Source organism: Centruroides sculpturatus, unplaced genomic scaffold, assembly GCF_000671375.1.
Source record: "Centruroides sculpturatus isolate CEXI.00-Female unplaced genomic scaffold, Cexi_2.0 scaffold414, whole genome shotgun sequence".
Classification (NCBI taxonomy): Eukaryota; Metazoa; Arthropoda; class Arachnida; order Scorpiones; family Buthidae; genus Centruroides; species Centruroides sculpturatus.
The window spans coordinates 499,841-525,787 of NW_019384735.1; the positions used below are offsets into that span (position 1 = coordinate 499,841).

The 25,947-nt window shown below is 30.7% G+C and overlaps 1 protein-coding gene and 1 long non-coding RNA gene across 3 annotated transcripts in view; one reads left to right on the forward strand and one right to left on the reverse strand.

The window, feature by feature from the left end:
- Window positions 1–14,296, reverse strand: part of LOC111628274 — a 42,258-nt gene extending 27,962 nt beyond the window's left edge. Inside the window, exon 1 of the long non-coding RNA XR_002757148.1 lies at window positions 14,154–14,296. This is a non-coding gene — a long non-coding RNA (uncharacterized LOC111628274). The remainder of the gene's footprint in view (window positions 1–14,153) is intronic.
- An 8,231-nt stretch (window positions 14,297–22,527) lies between these two features.
- Window positions 22,528–25,947, forward strand: part of LOC111628272 (endothelin-converting enzyme homolog) — a 98,576-nt gene continuing 95,156 nt past the window's right edge. For both annotated transcript variants that reach the window (XM_023372021.1, XM_023372019.1), the window contains exon 1: window positions 22,528–22,732. The gene's annotated coding sequence lies outside the window, so the exon portion shown is untranslated. The remainder of the gene's footprint in view (window positions 22,733–25,947) is intronic.

Here is a 25,947-nt window from a genome sequence, read left to right on the forward strand (position 1 = left end):
TGTATGTAATTTTAGATTGCTTGCTTCTAGTTAAAAGATCTTTATAAATTTCCTTATATGGTGCTAAGCACTTATGAAGAATAAAGCAAGTATGGAATAAGAGAAAAACATCTGGCAACATCAGAAGAAGCGTCGAAATATGGCAACACTGAAACAAGTTGAGAAGGACCATGTGTATCAACAGAAGGTGAGAAAAGAAAATTTACATACTTATGTACTAATAGTTCATGAAAATAATAATTTTCGTGAACTATTAGTATTAAGTATGTAAAAATTTATTACATTTCATGTTGTACGAGGGTTTTACCCAATTTTCGAACCGTGTCAGAGTGAATCTGTGCTATAACAGTACCGTGTTATACGGGGATGGTCCCAATTCTCAAACTGTGTTAGAGTGAATCCGTGTTATAGAAGTGCCATGTTATACCTGTACTTCCTAATTTTTTTCACTGCATGTGTTTTGTATATTGTGAGTGTTTGGAATAGCTATGTCTTTAATGTATGTGATTTTATTGTTTGTCAATGAGTGTGATGTCTGTGTTTGTCAATGAGTGTGATGTCTGGTCTGTTGTAGTAAATTGTTTTATCTGTGATTATGGCTGTTGTAGTACATTTTGTGTGTGTTGTTTTCGAATACTGTCTGTTGAACATATTTGTAGTATGGTTCGTGGATGTCTAATAATTTGTGTTTCTTTGCAAGCTCTTGGTGTATTATATTTGCTACTTGATTGTGTTTATGTAAATAACCTGTCTGTGCCAAGAACTTGCAACCAGAAGTGATGTGTTGTATGGTTTCTGGCATGATGTGACATTTTTGAATGTGTCGTTTGTGATTGTTGTATCTTTGAGTATGTGTTCTCTGTAGTTTTTAGTATTTATGACCTGATCCTTTATGGCAATCATGAATACTTCCATCTTCACAAAAAGGCATCCCCGATCAAACCAGCTGTTTGACGCAGTTTTGTCAACAAAATCCTGGGCCAGGTCATAAGGATGTCTGCCATGGAGTGCTTTCACACCCATGATTGCTTAATGGTGTTTATGCTATTTATATGTTGTGTCATGTCCATACATTCTGAATGTAAATTTAATGGTGTATTATTTAAGTCTACTAAAGTTACTGCTTTATGTAACTGTGTTGTTTCTTTTTTTTGTAGAAAAACTCTCGCAATGTCTGTATTTGTTTGTAGCAGGACTGTGGAGTCGCGTAAAAATCTACCGACTCCAACTCTGACTCCGACCAGAAGCGAACTTGTTACCGAAAGAGACCTGGAAATTCTGATGTCATCACGTGACCTCAGAATAAAAGATTCAATAAATAGAGTTCTAACAAAGATAGAGCATAGAAACTTTTTATTCCAAAGCTAAAAAACTCCTCTAAGAAATATATAAATATGTATTCGATAATTTTTACTTTTCCGGATGTTATATATAACAGAGGGAATGTGTAGCACTCTGTCAAAAAATGACCCCTCCCAAATTTTTACATTTTCGGACTCGGGACACCTTGAAATTTCTAGATATGTAAAAGATTCAAGGTTTTTTTCTATATGTGTGGATGTTAGACTGTGTGGGGGGCACGATTTTGTTCACCCTGTTTGAAGCCTAATAATTTCTGTGATCAGAGTTGTCAGAATCAGCGTTGGATGGTTTAACACAGGAGTTAGTTATTGTGTCAAAGTAGTTGAACTAAATCATGTACCATATACATTCTAACATCTTAGGCAAGAACATCTTAACGGGTTTTACTGTACTATTATAAAATGGCTAAAAAGCTTACTTTGAGGGTAGAGACGAGTTTTATTTTATTTTTTTTTAATTTTGAATACTAATAACGAGTAAAATATTCATTAAGAGATATGACACATGACCACTTTTATGTCTTCACCCTGTCGACCTTTAATTAAGAACCAAAATTTAATAGTATTAATGCCCCTTTATACGCAAGCTACAGTGCCACATTTCGTTTCTTAAACTTTACCCATTCTGAGATATTGTTTAATATCTCAGAACAGAAAATAAAGAAATTAAACAAATTAGATGCCAACACACACACGCGCACGAATTTTTCCCCTTTATTGACTTTTTTGAAGGGTTCGGGAGGAAAAAAAAAACCTGGAGGGTCAAATTTGACACGATTCCAATACTTTTCCATTTTATATACAGTAATACCTAGACTTACGCGAACCTGAAGTTATGTGATTTTCAAATCTCGTTGAATCATCTTTTCTTTGAGCGCCATGCAACTCTTGATTACTCTCTCTCCCACACTATTGTTCAGCTTACATGTTCGGACGTGTCGCGCGGAATCGACGCATAGCTACAATTTATTATTTATTTTGTGTTATTTCTGTATATTTTATATCTACGAAGACTTGAGAGACTCTATATGGTGATTTCTTGTAACCGTGAATAAATTAAAAGACGAGATAAGATTAACGAGAACAGTTATTAGCTTACATACCTCCAAGTTGGATTTTACACAAATTGCGAAATTATACCCTAACTTACGCAAATTCGACTTATGCAGTTATTGCTCAGTCCCACCTATTGTGTAAGTTCGGAATATCACTGTACATAACAAGTTGGGAAGTAAAAAAGGAGTCGGAGTTGGCGGATTTTTTGACGACTCCAACTCCGACTCTACAGCCCTGGTTTGTAGTGGAGGTTATCAAAACACATCCGCCATCTTTACGTGGAAGGGTTAATCTTTCTATGGCAGATTTAGGATGATGTTGTTTATGCTTAGTAAGTGTTGTTGTTGTTTTCATTTGGAGTTGGCTCAAGATCTATGCGAGTCCAATGTATAACTCCAAAAGAATAAGTGAGTACTGGGATGACCTACGTGTTTATTGCTTTAACATCTTATTTCATCAGTGAATAAAATACAAGCATAAGAAACAAAGACTCTGATAAAAATATATAAACAAAACTTGAAATTAATAGAATATGTAAAAGTTCACGTCACACCTTTCACCTTGTGACAGCACACTGGTTGCAGAACACTGCCTTATAGTATGGCATACGGACAAAATAAACCAGTACAGTAATACCTCGACTTACACAAACCCGGAGTTACACGATTTTCAAATCTTGCCGATTCGTCTTTTGTTTGAGCGCCATGCAACTCTCGATTACTCACTCCCCCCACACTATTGTTCAGCTTACATATTCGGATGTGTTGCGTGGAATCGACGCATGGCTACAATTTATTTTGTGTTATTTATTTCTGTGTTTGTTATATCTACGGAGACTTGAGAGATTCTACTGTCATCCAAACGAAGTAAAACTGATTCTTTTGCATCAAACAAGAAAAGAAAAACTTTATCGTTGAAATGTAAAGTTAACATTTTTTAAAGACTTCGATACAAAAATGAAAATTTGTGAATTGGCAAAGAAGTTTGATCTACCAGAATCGACGGTCAGAACAATTATAAAAGGTGAAGAAAAAATTCTCGAAGCAGCAAAAAATGCGCAATCTTTAAATTCAAGCATCATTCGTAAACGTCACGGTATTATCGCTGAGATAGAAACAATGTTAAAATTATGGTGTGGTAATCAATTGTGAAAAATTGTATAATAATATAATATGTTATACATATTATTATCTAAGATTTTATTAAACATTTTTTTTCTAAATTATTGGTTTTTTTAGTCTCCGGCCCCAATTAAAAATTATTTGTATGTATTTATATGGGAAATTATACCCCGACTTACGCGGTTATCGCTCGATCCCACCTATCGCGTAAGTTCAGGGTATTACTGTATTTGACTTATTATGCATATGTGCTATTGCTTCTTCAACTTTTTAATTAGTTATTTTTTTCTAATTAACAGTTACATATTTTTTATAATTGCTGAATTATTAGAATTAAAAATAAAATGTTTTATTAAATTAAAGTAGTTTATCCTGTTATTAATTCACAATCTACATGGCTTTGAAAAAAAAGAAAAAGCCATTATTTATTTCAGTTTCACAATAACTAATTTTGCTGAGCTTAAAATTCTTTTATTTTTACAAACGTTTTCAACCCATTTACTATAGGCCATTTTCAGGGTTAATATTTATTTGCCAAGAAAGCAGTGGATAAATAGCCATTATTTATTATTCATTAACAAATCCTGTATAATCCATGTACAAAAATATACAGTAGAGTCTTGTACAATGTGCAAATAAAGCAACACTCTTGAATTATGTCGATCAGAGGTATACAGTTTTTTTTCAACTTATAGGCAAGGTTTAAACTTTCATAAATCGTGTAATATTGCAGGTTTCGATAAAGCAATTTCCTATAATGCATAACGAATCCCCCAAGTTGTACAAGACTCTACTATGTTTATTAAATTTACCTCTTAATAAATTTCCTGAACTTTATAAAATATTAATAAAGTGGAAAAAACAAACTGTTTTGTTACACAATCCAAATTATTAAAACAAAAAATAATAAAAGAATATCATTTAAATTAAAGTTATTTATCGTTTTTTATATCAGTTTATTAACACCTGCCCTCAAATTCAGTCTGTAAATGGTAATTATGAATAATTTAAAGAGAGTTATAAATATTTCAAAAAATTTTATCAATGTTAGATTATTAAGAATATTATAGACTTTTCTCTCAAATTCATAATACAATAGAGCTTCGTTTATCCAAATCAATTGGAGACTGGGGTTGTTCGGATAACTTATTTTTTGGATAACCAATTATGTACGAAAAAATATATTAATTTATCGTGATGAAATTTTTCTCCGTTGCGTGTCACTTCACGTTGAATGTTCATTGATGTTAAGCCTAACAAAGACTATTGTATCGTTAAAAATTATTTTTTTTTATTTTGTACAAAGTAAATATATTGAAAAATATAAAAACAATAAAAAATTATACTTCAGAAGTTAATTTAGTATCAAAAATGTAAAATATTTGAGTAGCCGAAGACATAGCCAAAGATTACAGCGCCATAGCACTGGCGAAAATTTAAATCTGTCGACTGGAATTCCTTCGGATAACCAACCTTCGGATAAACAACGCTCTACTGTACTGCATAATTAATACAGCTGTTTTTAAATTTTACAAATGGCAATTGATATTGCCATATGTTATATTTGGGACTTAAGTTTGATCCTCTAGGGCAGGGATGAGCAACACGCGGCCCGTTAAACATGTTTATGCGGCCCGTCAAGCATTTTTTAAAATTGAATTTATTTTATCGACTTTCTCCCATCAATATATTGTTATAAAATTAATTATAATAAAATGGTAGTACATACTAAACCGAAACAATTTTTTGTGACGAGTTACTCACTTGTGGGCGACTTGTTCAAACATGCAATATGAATGCGCCGTGTCTGTGCTTTTTTGTGTTTGTTTCTGTCACATAATCAGTCAGACTGGTAAGCGTTAACTAGCAATTTTAGCAATTCTTGTGTTTCTTGAAAGGCGTGAGTGCAATATTATTGTCAAAAAGTAATATTAAGAGATTTTTTATTCAAAATTAAGTTTTCCTACAAATTTTTTTAACTTTCAAATTTTTAATCCATAATAGCATGTCGGAAAAGCAAACAAAAAAACGGAAGGTTGCGGATGAGCACAGGCATTTCCAAGAAAAGTGGAAATTTGATCATTTTTTCACTTTCGTCGAAGATAAAGCTATATGCTTAATATGCTCAGAAACTGTGTCGACATTAAAAGAATATAACATAAAAAGGCATTACGATACAAAACATGAACAACAATATAAAAACTTAACAGGACAACTCCGGATAGATAAGTTTAATCAAATGGAGAAAAACTTGGGAAAACAACAGGCTATTTTTAAAAATCAAGCTATTTTATCAAATACGGCAGTAAAGGCTAGTTTTGTTGTCAGTCAAATACTGGCAAAAAAAATGAAACCCTTTGCGGATGGAGAGATGATAAAAGAATGTCTGACTGCTGTTGCAGAAATAGCATTTCCTGATAAAATAAATATTATTTCAAACATTAGTTTATCAAGATTCACCATTGCAAGGAGAATTGAAGACTTGTCCGAGAACATAGCAACAACGCTTCGTGAACGCATTGCAAAATTCGAATACTGTTCTTTGGCACTTGATGAGAGTTGCGATATTAGCGATACAGCACAACTGGCTATATTTTTACGTGGTATTGACACCAAATTTAATATTACCGAAGAATTGTGTTCACTGATTCCAATGCAAGGGACTACAACCGGCAAAGACCTGTACGATGAACTAAAGTCTGTGTTGGAAAATTTTTCAATTTCATTAGAAAAGATTATTGGTATATCGACAGATGGAGCACGAGCAATGTCAAGCATGGAGGTAGGAGTATCGGGAAGGCTATTTCAAGACATTAAGAAGGTCACAGGAAGGGAAATATTCGTTAACCACTGCATAATTCACCAGGAAAATTTGTGTGCGAAAAGATTGAGTTTGCCAAATGTCACAGTACCAATAATTAAACTAATCAATTTTATAAAGTCGCGCGCGTTAAATCACCGTGAATTTAAAGAATTCCTGAAAGATTTAGAAACTGAATATGGCGACGTGGTTTTTAATACCGAAGTACGTTGGCTTAGTAGAGGTGCAATGCTAAAAAGAGTATACAACTTAAAAAGCGAAATACAATTGTTCTTGGATATGAAGGGATATGCCTTTCCTCATTTTGGTAATAAAGAATGGATGTGCGATTTTGGGTTTCTTATCGACATGACTCAGCATCTCAATGATCTTAATGTGGAACTTCAAGGCAAAGGACAGTTTATTCACAATTTGTATGATAAAATTCAGGGCTTTGAGCGCAAATTAAAATTGTGGAAACAGCATCTTTTGCAGAATAATGTGTCTCACTTTCCACATTTAGAAAAAGAAAACGTTACTACTTCTCAAAAATACGCACAATATATAGACATTTTAATCAACGAATTTCAATTACGATTCCAAATGTTCAAAGCTGAGAAGACAGCGGTTTCCATGAAAATGTTTTCCTCGCCATTTAATATCGATGTGGATACAGTTCCCGAAGACTTTCAAATGGAAGTGATTGACATGCAGAATAATACCGATTTAAAAAATGTATTTTTCTCAGTAAACATCGAAAATTTTTATAAATCTTATGTGAGCCCTGAGAAATTTCCGCTTTTGACGAAAAATGCAAAGCAAATGATGTCTCTGTTCGGAAGTACGTATGTTTGCGAACAATTATTTTCAACCATGAAATTAATCAAAAATGACCACCGATCAAGACTGAGTGATGCACGATTAGAAAGCTGCGTACGTGTAGCTACCTCATCAATTCCGGCTGATATTGATCAGCTTGTATCGAAAAAACAGTGCCAAATTTCTCATTAAAAATTTCAAGTAAATTCGTTTTTCTGTTCTTTTCTTGTTTGTTTTTATTTTGCATTAAAATTTGTATATGAAATCTTTACTTTTTTTAAATTTTATATTTTTTTATTCTAATGTTTATTATAAATAAAGTTTTGTAAATTATTAATAAGTGTTACTTTATGTGCGGCCCGCCAAAAAATTTTAGAATTTAAATTGGCCCGTTGATTAAAAAGGTTGCTCACCCCTGCTCTAGGGTTTTGCAATGCTCTCCTCCCTGTTGTATTTTATAATAATTCTTCACATAATCAATATTAGTTGTTAAAAATTAATCTGCACTATCAGTAAAAGAAGTAAATGTCTATAATAATTGTCTGAACAATACACAAAATTTTTAAAAAATACCCAATGCTGATAGAATTTTAACTAACAAAATAATCACAATTTATTAGGGGCAGTCAAATGAAAATGAGACAGACTATATAACAAGTGTGGCACAGACGTCAGTAATGCAGGTAGGTGTGTATATAAAAGTGCCCTCTATTGGGAATCAGGAAGGAACAGCGTGAATGTTCACCGCTGTGCCATTTGTCTGTTAGATGTGCTCGAAGTGAGGTCAGCGAGTCGTGTGTGCATCCACCATCACTATGGAGGTCCACCGCTCGTTGACTTTCTGGAACACAACGCCACAATTAACACACAGCGGTACATAGAAACTTTGCAAAAATTGAAGCGTGCCATCAAATCCAAACACCAGGAATGTTGACAGACAGCATCATTCTGTTGCAGGTTAATGCCCACCCACATGTTACCAAGATTGTTTTGACTACACTGCAGAAGTTTTGCTGGAAACTTCTGCAGCATATGGAAGATGTGTATGGACTATGCTGCAGAAGTTTCCAGCAAAACTTCTGCAGCATAGTCCATACACATCTTCCATACAGTCCTGATTTCTCTCCATGCGATTTCCATATTTTTGGAGCCCCGAAGAAAGACATTCGTGGCTGTCAGTTTGCTTTGGACGAAAAGATGCACGCCTGGGTACAACCATGGTTCCGTAGGCAACCACAAACATTTTTCTATGAAGGCATTGACCGTCTTGTCTCACAGTGGGATAAATGTATTAACAGTTATGGCAATTACTTTTGAAATAATAAACAGTTTACTTATTTTTTTTCCAACTATCTCGTTTTCATTTGACTGCTCCTAATATATTGTCTGATTTTGAATGATTTTAAAATACAGTGGAAACAAGCACCTCACATAACAAGCAAAGAAAATTATGAAAAAAATGACACTCTTAATGAGTGACATTTCGCATAACGAGTGACCAGGAGAGGGGAAGTCCCAGATTGTGTGCATACTCCATCAATCTGTGTTTAGTACTAGTTCTGCTAGCATCTTAGTGTAGCTTGTGATCACACATTTTTCCAAACTTGTATTCACACATATTATGTATAAACATTAGCAATCATAGTCCATTATATAATAAATATGCCAAACAATATGTCAAATTCTTGGGCTATGTAAAGGCTATAATTATTGGGTTGTTCAAAAAGTAATTTCGTTTTTTTTCCATGGAAAAAAAAAACAATATTTTTATATAAATAATAAATAAATAATTCAACAAAATATTTATTTATTAAGACAAATATTTGTTGTCATAGTTTCTGGTAGTAGCATGACTTCACATTCATAAAAGTTTTGATCGTTGCTTACAAAAAACTGATCCAAGTGATTTTTGACATTGTCATTTCAAATAAATGTCTTACAGTTATAAAAAATTGCATAGACCAAAACAAGTAATAATCTGAGCGTACTCGATCTGGCAAATATGGTTGATGTAATAGCACGTCCCATCAAAGTTATAACAGTTTCTGACAAGTTACCAAACTTGTGTGAAATTCATGGTATCACGCTATCGTGGTAAAACGTTACACCTGTTTTGTTGAAAAATTCTGGTCACCTTTTCTGTTTAATGATATTACTCAATTTGTTTACTCGATGGCAGTACACTTTCAAATTAATTGTTAAATTGTCTGGTAAAAGCTCCAAAAAAAATTTCCTTAAAATCCCACCAAAGATAGCATCTCTTCTTAAGAACATGTGGAACCCATATATCAAGCTTTGAAACGAAACCAATTTGTTTCAAGTAATCATAAACGGTTCAATTTGACAAATTTAATCTCTTAGTGATTTCACATGTTGTTATTCAGTAGTTTGCTTCAATCAGTACCTTTATTTTATTTTCATTGGCTTCAACTGGCCATCCAGAATGTGGTGCATCTTCTATATTGAAATTGCCAGAACGAAATTTTGTAAACCAGTTTTGGCACTGTCGTTCTGTCAATACTTCTTCTCCATACACGGCACACAATTTTTTTCTCGCTTGAACAGCATTCTTACCTTTTCGGTAATAAAAGAGCAAAATATGCCGAAAATGCTGCTTTCGATCTTCCATATTTGATGGGACATAAAAAATAAACAATTGCACAAAATCAAACAAAATTTTTTACAAATAAGCCTTAAAATGATAGATGTCAAAATATATAATGATAATACGGTTTAGAATAAAAATGGCAGGAAAAATACGACTAATCCATCTAGTGGTAAAAAAAAATGAAATTACTTTCCAAACAACCTAATAAATATTAGAAATTAAATAATTTGACTACAGGTAGGCAGTATATAGTTATGCTGCTATCTTGTATTAAATTTAATACAAGATAGCAGCATAACTATATACCTGTAGTCAAATTATTTAATTTCTAATATTTAATTATAGCTTTTACATAGCCCAAGAATTTGACATATTGTTTGGCGTGTTTATCAGACATATCTGCAATTTTTTTTGTTTTCTGCAAATTGAATTCACATTCCAGATTGGCTCATTCCGCACTAGAAGAAAAGATAAAAATGATTCATGCGCCTTAACAATATATATTGTATAATTTTCCTTGAATAAATGTTATACATAAAATATTTGAGTATTTTTTTTTCAGCATGGAATGCATTATCATATTTTGCATTCATTTATATGGGAAAAATTGTTTCGCTTAACAAGTGTTTTGCATTACCAGTAATATTCTGGAACAAATTATGCTCATTAAGTGAGGTTCCACTGTACAATAAAATAATAAATCTTATGTGTAATAAGACTTAACTTATTAAATTGTATAAAAATGTAAAAATTAAAATTAGCTCATCTGATATGATTGAGAAAAGTTTAAAGAACTGTTTACAAACTTGGTCTTTAGGTATAGCAACAAATAATTGATGAATAGCACCTGTGTATTCTTTACATTTCTATTACATATTAAGTCAACATTTCACTGTAATAGTTTTAATATTCTTATCATCAGCACTTATTTAAATTGTAAGAAAAAACTTAATGCAATTTTTGAAAAATTAGAAGAACTACATGCTTCTAAGTACAAAATACCCTAATGGCATGCACTAAACCTAAAGTTTCTCAAAACTTTCACCTTCCAGTAGACCTCTTTAATAAAAGAAAACCTTTGGCAGACTTTAGAGTAGAATTTAATTAAAAGTATGTATAAAATATTAGTAAGCTTTTCTTAAAATAATGTCTTTGTTTTAAACATTTTAATTTAATTTAAATGGTTTTAAATGGTTTTAATTTAAACTTTAATGTATGCTTTAATAAAGATAACTATTATAAAAAACATTTTTTTTAATTTGCACAATATGCTTCTTTTTCTTCTATAAACTCAAAGATCTCTCTCAACTCATTTGCATTTGGATCTAGAGATCATGGACCACATATTGTTAAGTTAATCTGGTATCTGAATTATCTCAAATGTCTGGATATGAAAATTTCTACTGTTTAGTACTAGACACTGCACAAAAGTTTTCAGTGTTTTCAGATGATGCTTTCAATGATATCAGATAAAGAGAGCAGTTAAGTATCTTGTAATGGAGATTGGTGGGAGAAGACAATGTAACACTTGGACAATCTGCCAAGGAGGAATGCCTCATAAGAGGACTTTCTGTAGAAACAGCCTTTTTAGGTGTTAGATACATGAAGAAAACTCCATGTGACTAGCCTATTAGTGAGACGCAAATCTGTGATCAACTACCTGTGTTTTATCCATTCAGCCATTGATGGGCTAAGCATATAAGGAAGCTAATATTAATTACCATGGCCCAGACCCAGCTTGTGATGTTTTAAAATTTCAAGTAATTTCAAAAATTATGATGTTTTAATGTAATTTTTTAATTTTAAATGTATGTAATTTTTCTTATTTACTTTTTAAATTATTAACCTTAGTTAAAATAATTTAACTTAAATAGTGTAAAAGAGTGTTTTAGAAGTTAGACAAAATGGCCACGGTGGAAAAATTATTTCAATAATACAAAAATTTTCTTAATAAATCTGAATTATCTTTTTTAAAGAACATTTTGGTGTTCATTACTTGAAGTTCATCCTTAACTGAAATTTTTGTGTTATAAAATTCATTGTCACAAATAAATTTTGCATTTTTGGATGTCAAAAATTCCATTAATTATTGTCTGTGCTAAAAATAATCATTCATGGACTTCAATTTGATTTCTATTAATCAATATATTTTATCAAGTTTATAACTATTATATAATTATATCCTATGATGATAACACTTGATTAAAGCATTCTTTTAATCTAGAATATTTTTATGTTAACTTATTAGTTTGAGTGTTACATGGCAAATTGTATGGTAGGCCTATTTAATTAATTAATTATATGTATGATTTAATTTGAAATTTCCAAACTATGTAATAATAATTTATGATTTTATTTTGTGTGTAATAATTTTTGAGATTTTTGACATTTTATACAGGCAGCCGAGATGAGGTTATAGCATATATTAGGTAGGCTGCAGTATATTCGATCCACTAACTTATCTCTGAACAGCAGATTGAAGGAACACAGATATACAATTGAAATAAACAAGACATTAATTATTTTAGCAATGTTTTCTACAGAGCCAGATATTGAAGCTCAATTACAAAATGTAAATTGTGAAAATTGCTTCCTTTAAAAGAAATCATATAAAAACTTTTAGAAATCTTTAAAGCAATAACAAACAGGATGTGCCAATCACAAAGATGCAGACATGTTATCATAAGCCTGGATATTCTTTATACAACCTAAGTAAAATTAATGAGTGGAGATGATGGAGACAGAAATTGGCAAAATAGTAACTTAAGCCAGAACACATTATTCTATAAAAATATAATGTACAGCAAATATTTTAATGTTTCTTTCCATACAATTTATTGTGTATTATTAGATTTTACACAAGCTAAATGTTTTGAAAGAGTATATGTTAATTTCATTTGTATTTTGTAACTGGCGTTCAGCCATTAGAGATATGAAATTTAACTATAATTTGAAAACAGAAAACTCCTGAATTGAAACTGTAGTTTTAATGAATGTTCCAAAGCAAGCAATACTCTATCTATAGGAGATCTTTCAGAAGGCCAAAAGTATTCAACTATTTATTTAAACATACATTCAGATAAACAGTTTCTGGAATAATAAAGGTATTGAACTTATAAGATATCATTGACCAATATTTCAAAACAATTTTCAATATCGCATAACACGTAGTATATCCATTTAATTTCAATATTAGTTATTCAAATTTGTTGTTGTAAAGGGCCTTAAAAGACAAACTACTAAAATCTAAAACTTACAAAATTTTATATTATAAAGACATCAATTAAATCATTTATAATCCAAACAGTTTATAATAATTGCACTTCATTAAGACATTGAAATATTACTGTTTTAAAAAATAAACAAAACATGTACAAGAATCCCTTACATATGTACAGGTTATTAGTAATGAGTGATATAGACTCATCACACTGATACAATCCGATATTTCAATACATTACTATTACTGTATTGATCATTAGATTAAAATCTGTAGTATAGTAAGTTATTATTAATGAACTGATAAATGCATATTATATTAATACTAATACATCAATACATCACTGTTATTGTACTGATCATTATATTAATACTACTACTACTGTATCACATTACAGGCAATATATCTGGGTTATTCAATTTATTCTTGTAAGTGATACATCACAGTGATCTTCAGATATACATGTGTATTAAAAACAGCAAATAATAAAACAGAAAAGTATTAATTAAACCATTTTTTAAAGTAAATAGATTAAATGAATATAATAATTGCATTTCATTAAAAACATGGAAATAATCATCTAGGTATGAAGTGTATAGTATATTAAGTGAAAGATATTAAAATATATTGGTATATTAATATTAGTCTGGTATGCATGTATCAATATCTTACTGTTAATATATTGATCATTGTATTATTACTACTGTATTTACGAAGGCAGTAGTCAATAGTGGTCTCAACCAATATATAAGAAAAATAACAAAGAATAACATAATATAAAAACACTAATTAAATGTTTATAATAATTGCATTTCATTAAAAAGATGTCGAAATAATCGTAATTGCACTACAAATAGACGAAACCTGGACCGCGCCCTCATTCAAACAATAACAAATCCAGCAAAAATACACCAGTCTGGAATAATTTACAGAAAATTACTCAATGTGATCAATTATAATGTTTAAATGCATTTCGAGCCTTTATAAACTTTTATTATTATTAATATAAAAAGAACGATTATTTAGAGTAAGGTATCGATGACGTCTAAAAATAAAAATTCTGACGTCAATTCAAATAAAATCCATTGAAAGAATTATTAATTATATAAATATCTCGAAATATTTCGTATCGAAATTAATCAAAGATACATTTTAACTTCTTACTTACCAAATTATGTTGTTTAAAATCGTTTTAACTTCTTCGTTATCAAACGATGGATATTTTCTTTACGACGACCTAACCCTAAACGCCAAACGACCGTCGTCGACCCGAAAACAAATTCATTCGCCACCCACCAATCGCCACTTGCTTAATGAATATACAATATCGCCTTTTTATTAATATTTTTTTAAATTTTTATATTTTTTAATGTTTCTTTTATTAAATTAATAATTTTAATCGTGAAACTATATACAAATAATTTTTTTCTTTATATTTCCGAATAATAATAATTGATTGAGTAGAAGAAAATGTATTTATAAAATTATTCGATAGATGGCAGAATTGTTTAACGTTATATAGTTATATAGAATTATATATAAAATTTTAATAAAGTATGAAATGTATGATGTTTAGAACTTTTTACTGGTTCTTAATTTAGGAAAGTTATAAAAAAGTAATAATAAAATTAATCGAATAAAACGATTATAGTATTTTTTATAATTTGCTAATTCACGTGATTTCGCATACTTTTCATGAATTCGTATGATTTCAATAGGGATGATCCATAAATTACGTAACACTACTTTATAGTTTTCAATTATTATCTCATGTCCTATAACGTCCCATAGCGCTGTCGCACATACTCACTTCCAAAATTACCTAACGCATATCCTCGATCAAATAGCAAACATGAATTCTTACATGTCATAACATGAAATTTCTTGAGCCTGGCTATGTTTCGTTTTATTTGTTGGTTTTTGTTCTAAGACACTTGAGAAAGGCCTACTTGTCCACAGTGTATTTTTGAAAATAAAATAAATAAATATGTTTGTACAGTACATAGATACGTTCAAAGTTGTAGACCGTGTTGCGAACTGTGACGTAACTGGTCGTAGAGCGTGTTGCCTAGGGTGCCTAAATATGTTGGCGGACGCATCCATGTTCAATCCAAAATTTTACTGAATAGTTCAGCTCATGGAGTTATTCATAATTGAAGAAACCATGGTGGAAACATTATCATTGATAGCTTGAAAACAACAAAGGTCAGGCAGGATGACCGCCATATTGTGCGGGAAGAGACTTTGTTAGCAACTATAGGGTAAAGAGCCCGAATAATATTCTCCTTATGCTTTTTTCATTGTTACTAAAAAGAACAAACAAACATTTAGATTTTCGGACAAATAAAAACGTGTTTTTGTACATTAAACATTTAAGTACAAGACTTTATATTCAATCTTGATATTGTTTGGAAATTCCTGAATACAGACACTGACACACTTATTTAATTTTAGTTTTGTTTTGGTTGCTATGCCTTGACTCTGGTCAAGGCATAGCAACCAAAACAAAACNGGACCAGAGTCAAGGCATAGCAACCAAAACAAAACTAAAATTAAATAAGTGTGTCAGTGTCTGTATTCAGGAATTTCCAAACAATATGACAAGTATTGAATATAGTGGCCTTCTGTAGTGTGATGTATGTGTTTCTATTCATTTTTAATGTTCCCAGGCTTTTGTGTAGCGTGTGGGGTATGACACCTATACAGGAGAGAATGACAGGTACTGTACTGTACAATAAGCACCCTATCCATCCCTTATTTTCTGGGAGAGTTCTATGTACTTGCTGATTTTTTCAGTGCATGTGTTTTGTACATTGTGAGTGTTTGGAATGGCTATGTCTATAATGTATGTGATTTTATTGCGTTTGTCAATGAGTGTGATGTCTGGTCTGTTGTGGTAAATCGTTTTATCTGTGATTACGGCTCTGTCATAGTACATTTTGTGCGTATTGTTTTACAACACAGTTTGTGGAATATACTTGTAGTATGATTCGTGGATGTCTAATAATTTGTGTTTCTTTGCGAGCTCTTGGTGTATTATATTTGATACTTGATTGTGTCTATGTAAGTAACTGTCTGTCCAAGAGCTTGCAATCAGAAGTGATGTGTTGTATAGTTTTTGGCATGATGTGACATTTTCTGCATGTGTCATTTGTGAGTGTTGTATCTTTGAGTATGTGTTTTCTGTAGTTTTTAGTATTTATGACCTGATTTTGTATGGCAATCATGAATCCTTCCGTCTCCCCAAAGAGGCATCCCCGATTTAACCAGCTGTTTGACGCAGTTTTGTCAACAAAATCCTGGGCCAGGTCATAAGGATGCCTGCCGTGGAGTGCCTTTCAAGCCCACGATTGCTTGATGGTGTCTATGCTTTTTATATGTTGTGTCATGTCTGTATGATGAGTGTAAGTTTAATGGTGTGTTATTTGAGTCTGCTAGAGTTACTGCTTTATGTAATTGTGATGTTTCTTGTTTCTTGTAGAAAAACTCTCGCAGTGACTGTATTTGTTTATATTATTATTATTATTACTGGAATGGCTTAAAAGCATATTAGTACTTCTTTTCTTCTCTTGCCGTTTTCATTGCATCGACCATAGTGTAAGATTACAGGTGATACCACTCCTATTGTTTGACTGTCGAAAACTTGTCAAAAATGTAGTCGTACTTCAGACGTTCGCCACCAGGTGTCGTCTTACCGGAGAGTCCATTTTGTATCGTTGTTTACGATTTAATATCGTCTCGTTCGTTAGTGTTTTTAATAAATTCTTACAAAATCATGTATTTTAAATGAGCAGTTGATTTTGAAAGTGAGGCAAGTCCACTCTAAAGAAAATATGAAGATATGATAGATTTATTAGAAAGGTGCCGGCCGACGTTTTCAGCCCAAGACGTGAACGTCGGACGTCGAGCACCGCCATCTGGCAATTCTAGAAGGTTGATAATGACGTTCGCTACGTCTATCATGGCGAGTAGAAGTTCGGCTTAAACTTCTTCATTTTTTTGTGTTTGGGGTTAAAATTATGACGTATTTTATTAAAATAATGATTATTTAAGCATTTATGCTCAAATAATCATTATTTTGTATTTATATTGTACAGAACAGACGATTTTAATCCAGAAATTATTTAATTATTCAATTTTTTTGCAAGTGATGTGAAATGACTATAGAATTTACATAAATTTCTGTTCATAATAGCTTATCGTAATTCTGTATGAGAAAGTTTGTTTTTTCACAGCATCTTCTACCATCAACAGCGTAATACGTTTGTAAATTTTCTAAAAATAATTTGCCGAGCTGCTTTCAGATTTACTGTACAGTACATAAGCCAATACTTCCCTCAGACAGCCGGATGGCCGAGCGGTCAAGGTGGCAGCCTACCGCTCTGGGAGACCCGGGATCGAATCCGGATGGGTCAAGGAATCCCCAGGAACTTTCTGGGGGTAGTCCGTTCGGATATGTCAGGCCCCGTCCCTCACTACCCGGTCGCCCCATTGTGGGCTTGGCCAAACCCATAATGGGCCTGCTATAAGAGGCTGTCTTAGTGCCCACAGGGTGGAAAGAGTTAAAAAAAAAAACCTACTTCCCTGAACAAAAATGTGATGTAGTCCTATTATACGGTAGGAGACACGACGCTAATTAAACATAATTATTTAGTGTTATTAAACATCCTGTAAATAGTTTAATTTGTTTATTCACCTTCGCTGGTAATATTCGTCGTTGTTAAACGTTTCCGCCATTTTTCAATAATATCCCATGAGTCAGTGCGCGACGTGTTTTACTTGGAGTTCAAACATCTAATGTGTACTTCTGTTTGCCGTACAAGTTTAACGTTTGAACTTCGATCGCAACCTCTCTATTACGCTATGTACCGGTACCACCCATTTATCATGAATACTTTAAAAATCTGCACCATCTAAACTAAGAAATATAAATTATATGCATGCAACATGCAAAGACAGGTGAACGGACGGACGACAGTGGGAATTTATAGGTCTACAATTTTTTCAAATTGCATGATTAATTACATTATTATAATTTAATATAAAATTATATCGATATGTTATCTATATATTATATATTCTAGCAAATTAATTAATAATTTAGTTATAAAATAAATTAGTTCATAATTTCATATACGGATAAAAACTACTGTATCTTATTTAAGTACGATTAATTAATATATTTCCAATTATTTAATACAAAATTTTTCTCGTTATTTTTATTTATAATCTGATAATTATTGCATTTTCTACTTAATTGAAGAAGTATTATAAATTTTTAATATTTGTATTACTTCAGCTTTTGGTATTTATAATTAAATTTATTTAGAACATGTTGCAAATTTATAACAGTATAAGTAAATAATTTACTATATACAAGTAAATTAACTTTAAAAATGTGTTTGGTTTAATTATAGGTACGAAAATATACACGAATACTTACTTATATCTTATGTATAGAGAGAGAGGGGATGCGCTGCATAACGCCAAAATCGCTACTTGGAAATATTTTTATTAATTAAAGTGGCGATAAAAATATAATACTGGCGATAGCAAGTAGCGATAAATCCCTGGTCTGCTTGTTTCGACATTAAGCGTGAAATTGAACCACAAATCTCACTACAGGAAAAAAAAAAAAAAAACAGAAAGCCGAGCTTCCGTGCGGTGAGAGTCACACCAAGCACGAGTAATTTCATGACGTCAGGCGGCAAGTTCAGGCAGAAAGGTAGAAAGTGGCATTGAGAACCAAAGGCAGTTTTGTGCAATGGCTCCAGATTTCGGGATTTTTATTGACTGAACACGTGAAATGTCGTTTAAGCATTGTACTCAAATGTCTTATTCGGAAACATTCCAAAACAATTATTCAAAAACGATTGCTATTACTAACAAGGAAAGAAAAAACGTTCGGGTTACCGTTTCGAACGAAACGTGGTGAATATGTAGTCTTAAACATAAACAGGTCCTTGCTCACATAATAGGACTCACTTCTCAAGTTTTTCCAAAAACTGGGCCTCTGAAAATTGAATGTCTAACTTAAAGCCGTGAAAGTCTTTGAAACTTTCACGGCTCTGAGAGGCGATAGCCAGAGGTAATCTGTTCAATATTATCGAAGACTTTGAGGAGGTCTATTTGTAGAAAGCCGCAAGTGTCTTAGCATTGGTTGGCTAACTCGTAGATGATTTGCGAGAGGAGAATACTAGAATGTATGGAACGATTTTTGATGCCGCAAGTTTGGTGTTCGTCAATGATTAGAGGAATGCAGGTCTGCAATCTAGCAGTAAGACTTTAGTGAGGATCTTGTAATCAATATTAAGTAGTGATATGGGTCTCCAGTTTGTAATTTTCACTTGTTCTTCTTTCTCGTTGGTTTTAGGAATGAGAGTAATTATTTCGTAATTAAAGCCATTGGTCAGTTTGTTGTTTTTCAATGCGTTGTTGATCATAGTATATCATTTTCCTATCAGAAGGAAAAATTGTTTATAAAATTCTACAGATAGCCCGTCCGGTCCTGACGATTTCTTATTTGGCATGCTCTTTAATTTTGTTATGCAATCTGGATAGGTGATGTTTCAGTTTAATTCAGTTACCTGTTTATCATTTAGTTTTGGCTTTTGGGACATACAGGGGCATTTTTTTTTGTCAAATATTTTTGAATAATATCGGTGAATAAATTTTCTTTGTTTTTCCTCGACTATTATAATTTCATTATTCTCATTGGGCTGCAATTTGAAAAATTATAGACCTATGAATTTCCACTGTCCTACACCCGTCCGTCTTTCCTTAATATCGAAAATGGAGTTAGGTATATGAAATTCGAGACTATTATGAAAATCTTAGGGGCAGCAGACCCCGATTAACTATATACGAAATTCTGGTGCAAATTGGAAGTCACGTTATTTCAATTCAGTTTCAAACTTTTCCCCTGAAAACAGTTAATATATGACCGACACGACTCTGTTGTTAAATGAAAAGTATGATGTACAGGGGCAGGGATGTAGTAATTTGAGGAGAAGAGAATATATTTTAAATTAAATTAATTAATTAAAAATATGACGGCATTATGACGATGTCACAATAATAATTGCTCGTTGGAATATAATATACAATTCAAATGATTAAGAATACTTCTGTGGTTCATAATGCGATCATTTATATTTTGCAGAAGAAAATCTAAGAAAAATTTAAATAATAATATTTTTGTAATAATCTTCCTGCTATTCGTTTAGGGATTATCTCGATGAGTCTATTTTTGAATGGTTCTTGGTTTTTAGTATCAAGACTTAGTGTTTGCCACATCAGAACCTTTATCATAACTTTCATAATAAAAAAATTCAACGCTAGAATTAGAACGGATGCCTACATATATTTTTTATTGCTTCCTTATTCATGAAAATGGATAAAACTAAATCCGAGTTGGAACTTTGTAACACTTAAATGAAACATCTAATATTTAAAGAAAAAACTTAATTTGTTATTTACATATTTAGAAATGGTTTGAGGAATTGCAACTTTTCAAGTACCATCCTCTCATGATCTCAACGACTACTTTCGGCTGAATTAACTTTAACCCCTTTCCACAACAACCCCCGTTTTCTATCTGCCTAGCAGAATAGTGGCATTCGAATAGGAAAATTGTTGTGCAGCGAGCACAGAATATGCTTTTAGGGTTTATGAGAATATCGAGTTTAAATATTCGTCCATTTTTCACGAAATTTGATTGGTTTGCCTATTACCATTTTGTATTCGACTGTGAATAGCATGTTACAATTAAAATTAGAAAACATTTTTGAATTATCTTCTCGCGTAGTCGGAAGCCGACAACTATTTTCTGTTGAAAAACATCAATTCCTGTCTGCCTGATTTTTCCTTAGAACCCGAGAATCGCGATAAACATGGCAATGCTAAGCTAAAGTAACCAAACTCTTAAGAGATTACTCGGGCGAAGGACTTAATTAATTAATATGGTTTTCATTTTAATGTTGCCTACCAGTGGCCAAATAGATAAAACCACTAAACGCTGATAGTTGGTCGTGGGTTTGCATGTCGCCAACGGCTTGGTCACGTGGAGTTTTCCAGGTTTTCTTCACGATAGTAACACCTAAACAGGGGCTAGTTTCCCATAAAAGATCTTCCGGGAGGCATTTTCCCTCAGCTGATCGCCCATGTGTCGCGTTGCCGTAATCGAATAAAACCCACCCCTTTTTAATGTTTGTTGTTCTTACTTTTTCCCGGACAATCGCCGCAGTATGCCAACAACGGAAAGTCCTACAAGATACTAAAGGTTGCTTTAAACTTTACTCTTGCTTCACAGGAAGTTGTTCCTTTTCTATGATATTGAAATTACTTATTATCATCATCATTTTGTTCACATCAATAAAATTTTAGTTAAGTATATCGTCTTCTCAGTGCCTAACTTTTTTGTCAATGATTATATAACATTTAAAATTCCAAATTAATTTGCATAAAGCATTTCTAAACATTTATTTAGCAGCGCTTTATAGAAATAACTCTACAATTCTCTGTATATGCAAGATGTTGTTGGATAATTTTATCCGGGTAGTTTCTCACATAATTTTTCATTAATGAAACGTTTCGTAGATTTTATTATTTAAATAGTGTAAAATACAGTGACGAAATATGTTAAATTTGTCTGATCAAATTGTTTTTTCTCCAGTTAGAAAGTTATTCTTCTGTGCAAAAACTTTCTGACGAACTTAATAAGATAACGATTAATATTTCTTCATATAAACGTGCCGAGTATTTAATACAGTATTTATATGTAATTTTGCCTCACGGATAAGTAATTATTAATCGCTTCTTGCATCAATAACTCTTACATATTATTATATTTATATTAGCGTCATCACGTTTCGCATGGGCCAAACTTCTAAAGATTACTGTGAAACAAACTTAGATTAATTTCAAAGTGGAAATTCATATAAACCTGTGAGGCAGTTTTCCAGGAAAACACTTAATGTTCTGCACAGTAACCATTGTCAAGGATGATGCATAACGCATTACATTACCTTTGACAACGCGGTAAAGTATTATTAATGTCTTTGCCAAAGCATTACAATACTTTGCTTTTTAATCCCGTAAATACACGATTTTTACTGAAATTCTTTACATTTTTTACGTTAAGCGGATTGCAAAAACAAGTCTCCAACGGAGAAAAGCATTTTAACTTATAAATTTAAAAGTTAAAATTTGTACCAACGTAGCAATTATGTTAATAAATTTTTGAAATCAAATTATAAATTTTCAGCTCCCGAACGGTGAGAAAAACATCTTCAAAAAAATTACATCTACAGAAATTATGTTATAAAACACTTTCTAATATATAAATTACAAATATATTTATATAAATATTTTTAATAAGAATATCTTTATATAATCTTTAGTATATTTTCTTAAACTTCATGAAATAAAATATTTAATTATATTAAATTAACCCGAATAAGTTTTATACATTTAGATAAAAAAAAAAAAAAAAAAGCCAATCTCGATCATTTTTGATCTATGCTGCCATCTCGTGTCAATTTCGGATGCATTAGAGAAGCACATCGTAATGTGCGTCTCCAACATCGTCTTTTAAAGATTTGATTCAACCGCAAACTAAAGAATATTTTTATTAATATTATAATATATACAATAACAGATAGATATGATACGTTAAAATTTTTATTATTGTGGTTTAATTAATTCGATTGTATTGATTGAAAAGCGAATTTTCTCATTTTGAACAAGGTAAGCCATATTGGTTTTCATATATTTTTTTCTTATGCAATTAAAAGGTAAAGCATTAAAGAAATTTATTATTATTTTTATTTTACAGAAAAAACTTAAAATTTAAATTCATAAATACATTGATTTATATGTCACTTCAGTTAAATATTATTTATGGTTTTGATTACACACAAATTGAAAAAAAAAAATTAAACAAAATTGATTAAAATTTTTATGCTAAAAATATGAAAAAGATTCAAATTAAAAATGTACATTAAAATATTTTCATATTTAATATGAATATATTCGAATATATTTTCNGTATAGTTTGTAAGATACATTATTTGAAAAATTTAAAAAAAAAATCAGCGTAAAACCGCAGTTTTTAATATTTTATTCAACTTTTATTTGAAATTTAAAGAAAATTTCAAGACATTAAAATGTTCACTTAAATGTTTTTGTTAAATCAAAACCCTTAAAGTATTCAAATAATTCGTTACACTCAATAAATCAATCAATAAATAAATATTCTCTTATAAATGGTTTAAGATATTCGTCTTAAATCATCTACAAGCGAATTTTTATGGTTTTAATTAAAAACGAAAATTAAAAATGTAAAAAAAGCAATTTTTTCAATGTTTTACTTATTCATCTTTATTTAAAAATCACGGGAATATTGAAAAATATTAAAATATTCATCTTAAATAAGCGAATATTTTAATATTTTAAAGTAAGGTTTTTCATTAAAAGAATTCCCAAAAAATATGAATACAATTTATTCAATTTAGTAAATCAATAAATAACAAATTATTCGGTGCAGATGATTTAAGATTTATTTTTATTTCTGATTCTTTCCACTCTGTAGGCATTAAGGTTTTTTTTACGTGCCTATTTTGGGTTTAAGCAGACCACAATGGATGCGGTAGGGTGATGTGGGACGGGCCCGACATATCTGGGACCGACCACCTCCAAAAAATTCCTGTGATATTCGATATAATTAGGTCCCCATCACGCCGTCAAATTTGATATGTTTATCTTAAATGTTACTTTCAAACAAATTTTTAAAATAGTTTTAATGATTTTGATTAAACAAAAGAAATATTTCAATTATTAATTTTCATTTTAAAATAATAGAAATACTAAAAATTTTAAAAACATTAAAATTTTTTATTATTTATGATGAATATTTTAATAGTTTTAAAATTAGTTAAATAAAAATAAAAAATTACTTGTTTTCATTGCAGAAAATTATTTCAATTATTCATCATCTTAAAACAGGAAAAATGCATACAATAGCATCGTTTAAGATTACTAAAGATGAATATATTTTAAATTTTAATTAAATAATGTTAAAAATAAATAAATAAATAAATTTATGAAGATTGGGAATTATTTATTCTATCAATATATAAATACTATAATTGTTAAATCAAGATATTTTAATATTTTATACGGATAGAAATATGAAGACAAGATTTTATTTTATTTTATTTATGACTTTTTTTGTTAAATACTCGTTATTCTTAAATATCAATGAAAAATTCATAAACTAAATGCATTTAATCACATTCATTTGTTTAATTTTATCAAATTTAACTAGAATTTTTTCATCGAATACAAAGACGACAGTAAACGGTTTCTTTGCAAAAAAACAAGAAAGAAAATTAATCTAGTTGTTATATATTTTATATCAAGATGTAAGAAAAGTGTAGTATTTGAATTTGTTAATCAAGTATTGATTGATTGTTGGCGATTATTTCAATTTAATGCTATTTTATTTTTGTTGCATTCTTGATAGTTTGAATAAATTTTTATATAGGGACCATAAAGAAATTTTTATCGTTTTAAATATTTAAATATTTCAAAATTAAACTCGAATAAGCAATATTTTATACAATTTCTAATAAAGTATTACTAATCTTTCAAATTTGATATCAGTAAATTGCAAATTTATGTTTTAAACTGCTAAAATTCGTTGGTGTAATGTGCTAATTAATTACTTGGAAAATTTCTTTATAAAAGTAATTGTAGTTCGCTAATTCTATTTTATAAATAAGTATGAAATTATTGTAAGAAGGATAGGATACATCATTCACAATTTAAAATACAGTATATACAGTAGTTAAGTTAAGGTTATTTTTAGAGTTGGTTACGTCAAGAATTGTGCGTATTGATTGAGTTCTTTCCCTATTGGAATAAATCAATTGTCATAACAAACAGAAGCTTGTTGTTTTTCTTATCATCTTAAATTGTAATACAGCCTATAGTTGCTTGTACAGTAAAAACTTCCTAATGCAAACATCATTTGGAATACTGAATTTTGTGCTATATTTATTCTAATGTAAAATTACAAAATGCATGAAAGTTTTAAACCGTACAGTTTTCTTTTTATAGGCTGTTACTTCGCAGCTTTATGCTTGAAGAATTTTCATAATTTCCTCTATTTGTCCTTGAAAATTAAATTTTAATAAGCAATTTATGAATATGTATTAGCCTATTGTTTAAATTTGATTATTAAATATTTTGAAATATCGCTTCTATATTTAGTTAAATGATTTGAGAGGATAAATATGATAACTTGTATATACAGTACAGCGTCGTTTATCCGAATCAATTGGGGACTGGGGTTGTTCGGATAACTTATTTTTCGGATAACCGGTTATGTACGAAAAAATATGGACCGTTTATTTTGAAAGTGGTGTAAGTCCATTTTTGGAAAAAATTGAGAAAATACATAATATACATACAATTTAGTGTGAACTTTTTATTTATAAACAATTCACACTTAACATTTTAAAATAACCATAAGCTTTGATCAATTGAAAATTTATCGATAAATGACATTGCATAACCATTGATTTTGAAAGTGGTATAAGTCCATTTTCTACAGTCTAAGCACTTGGGCTATCCATAAATTACATGTGCATTTTTCTTGAAATGTTTACTTTTCCCTCTTGTCCCAGTTTGTCCAAGTTTTTGTAACCCCTTTCCCTCTATGGATGTCCAACATAACTCTATCCCTGTTAAAACCTTCATCACTTTATGAATGATAGATACCATAAGTAGAAATGAAACATACAAGAAACTTTGAAATAAATATAATAAAATGCATATTGTATAAAATTTAATGAAATAAATGGATGTCCACTAATACTCAACCCTCCTTGTCCAACTTGTCTTAACCCCTCCCTCCCTTTCAGTGTGGACATCATTTAAAGACAGCCCCTTACAACAGA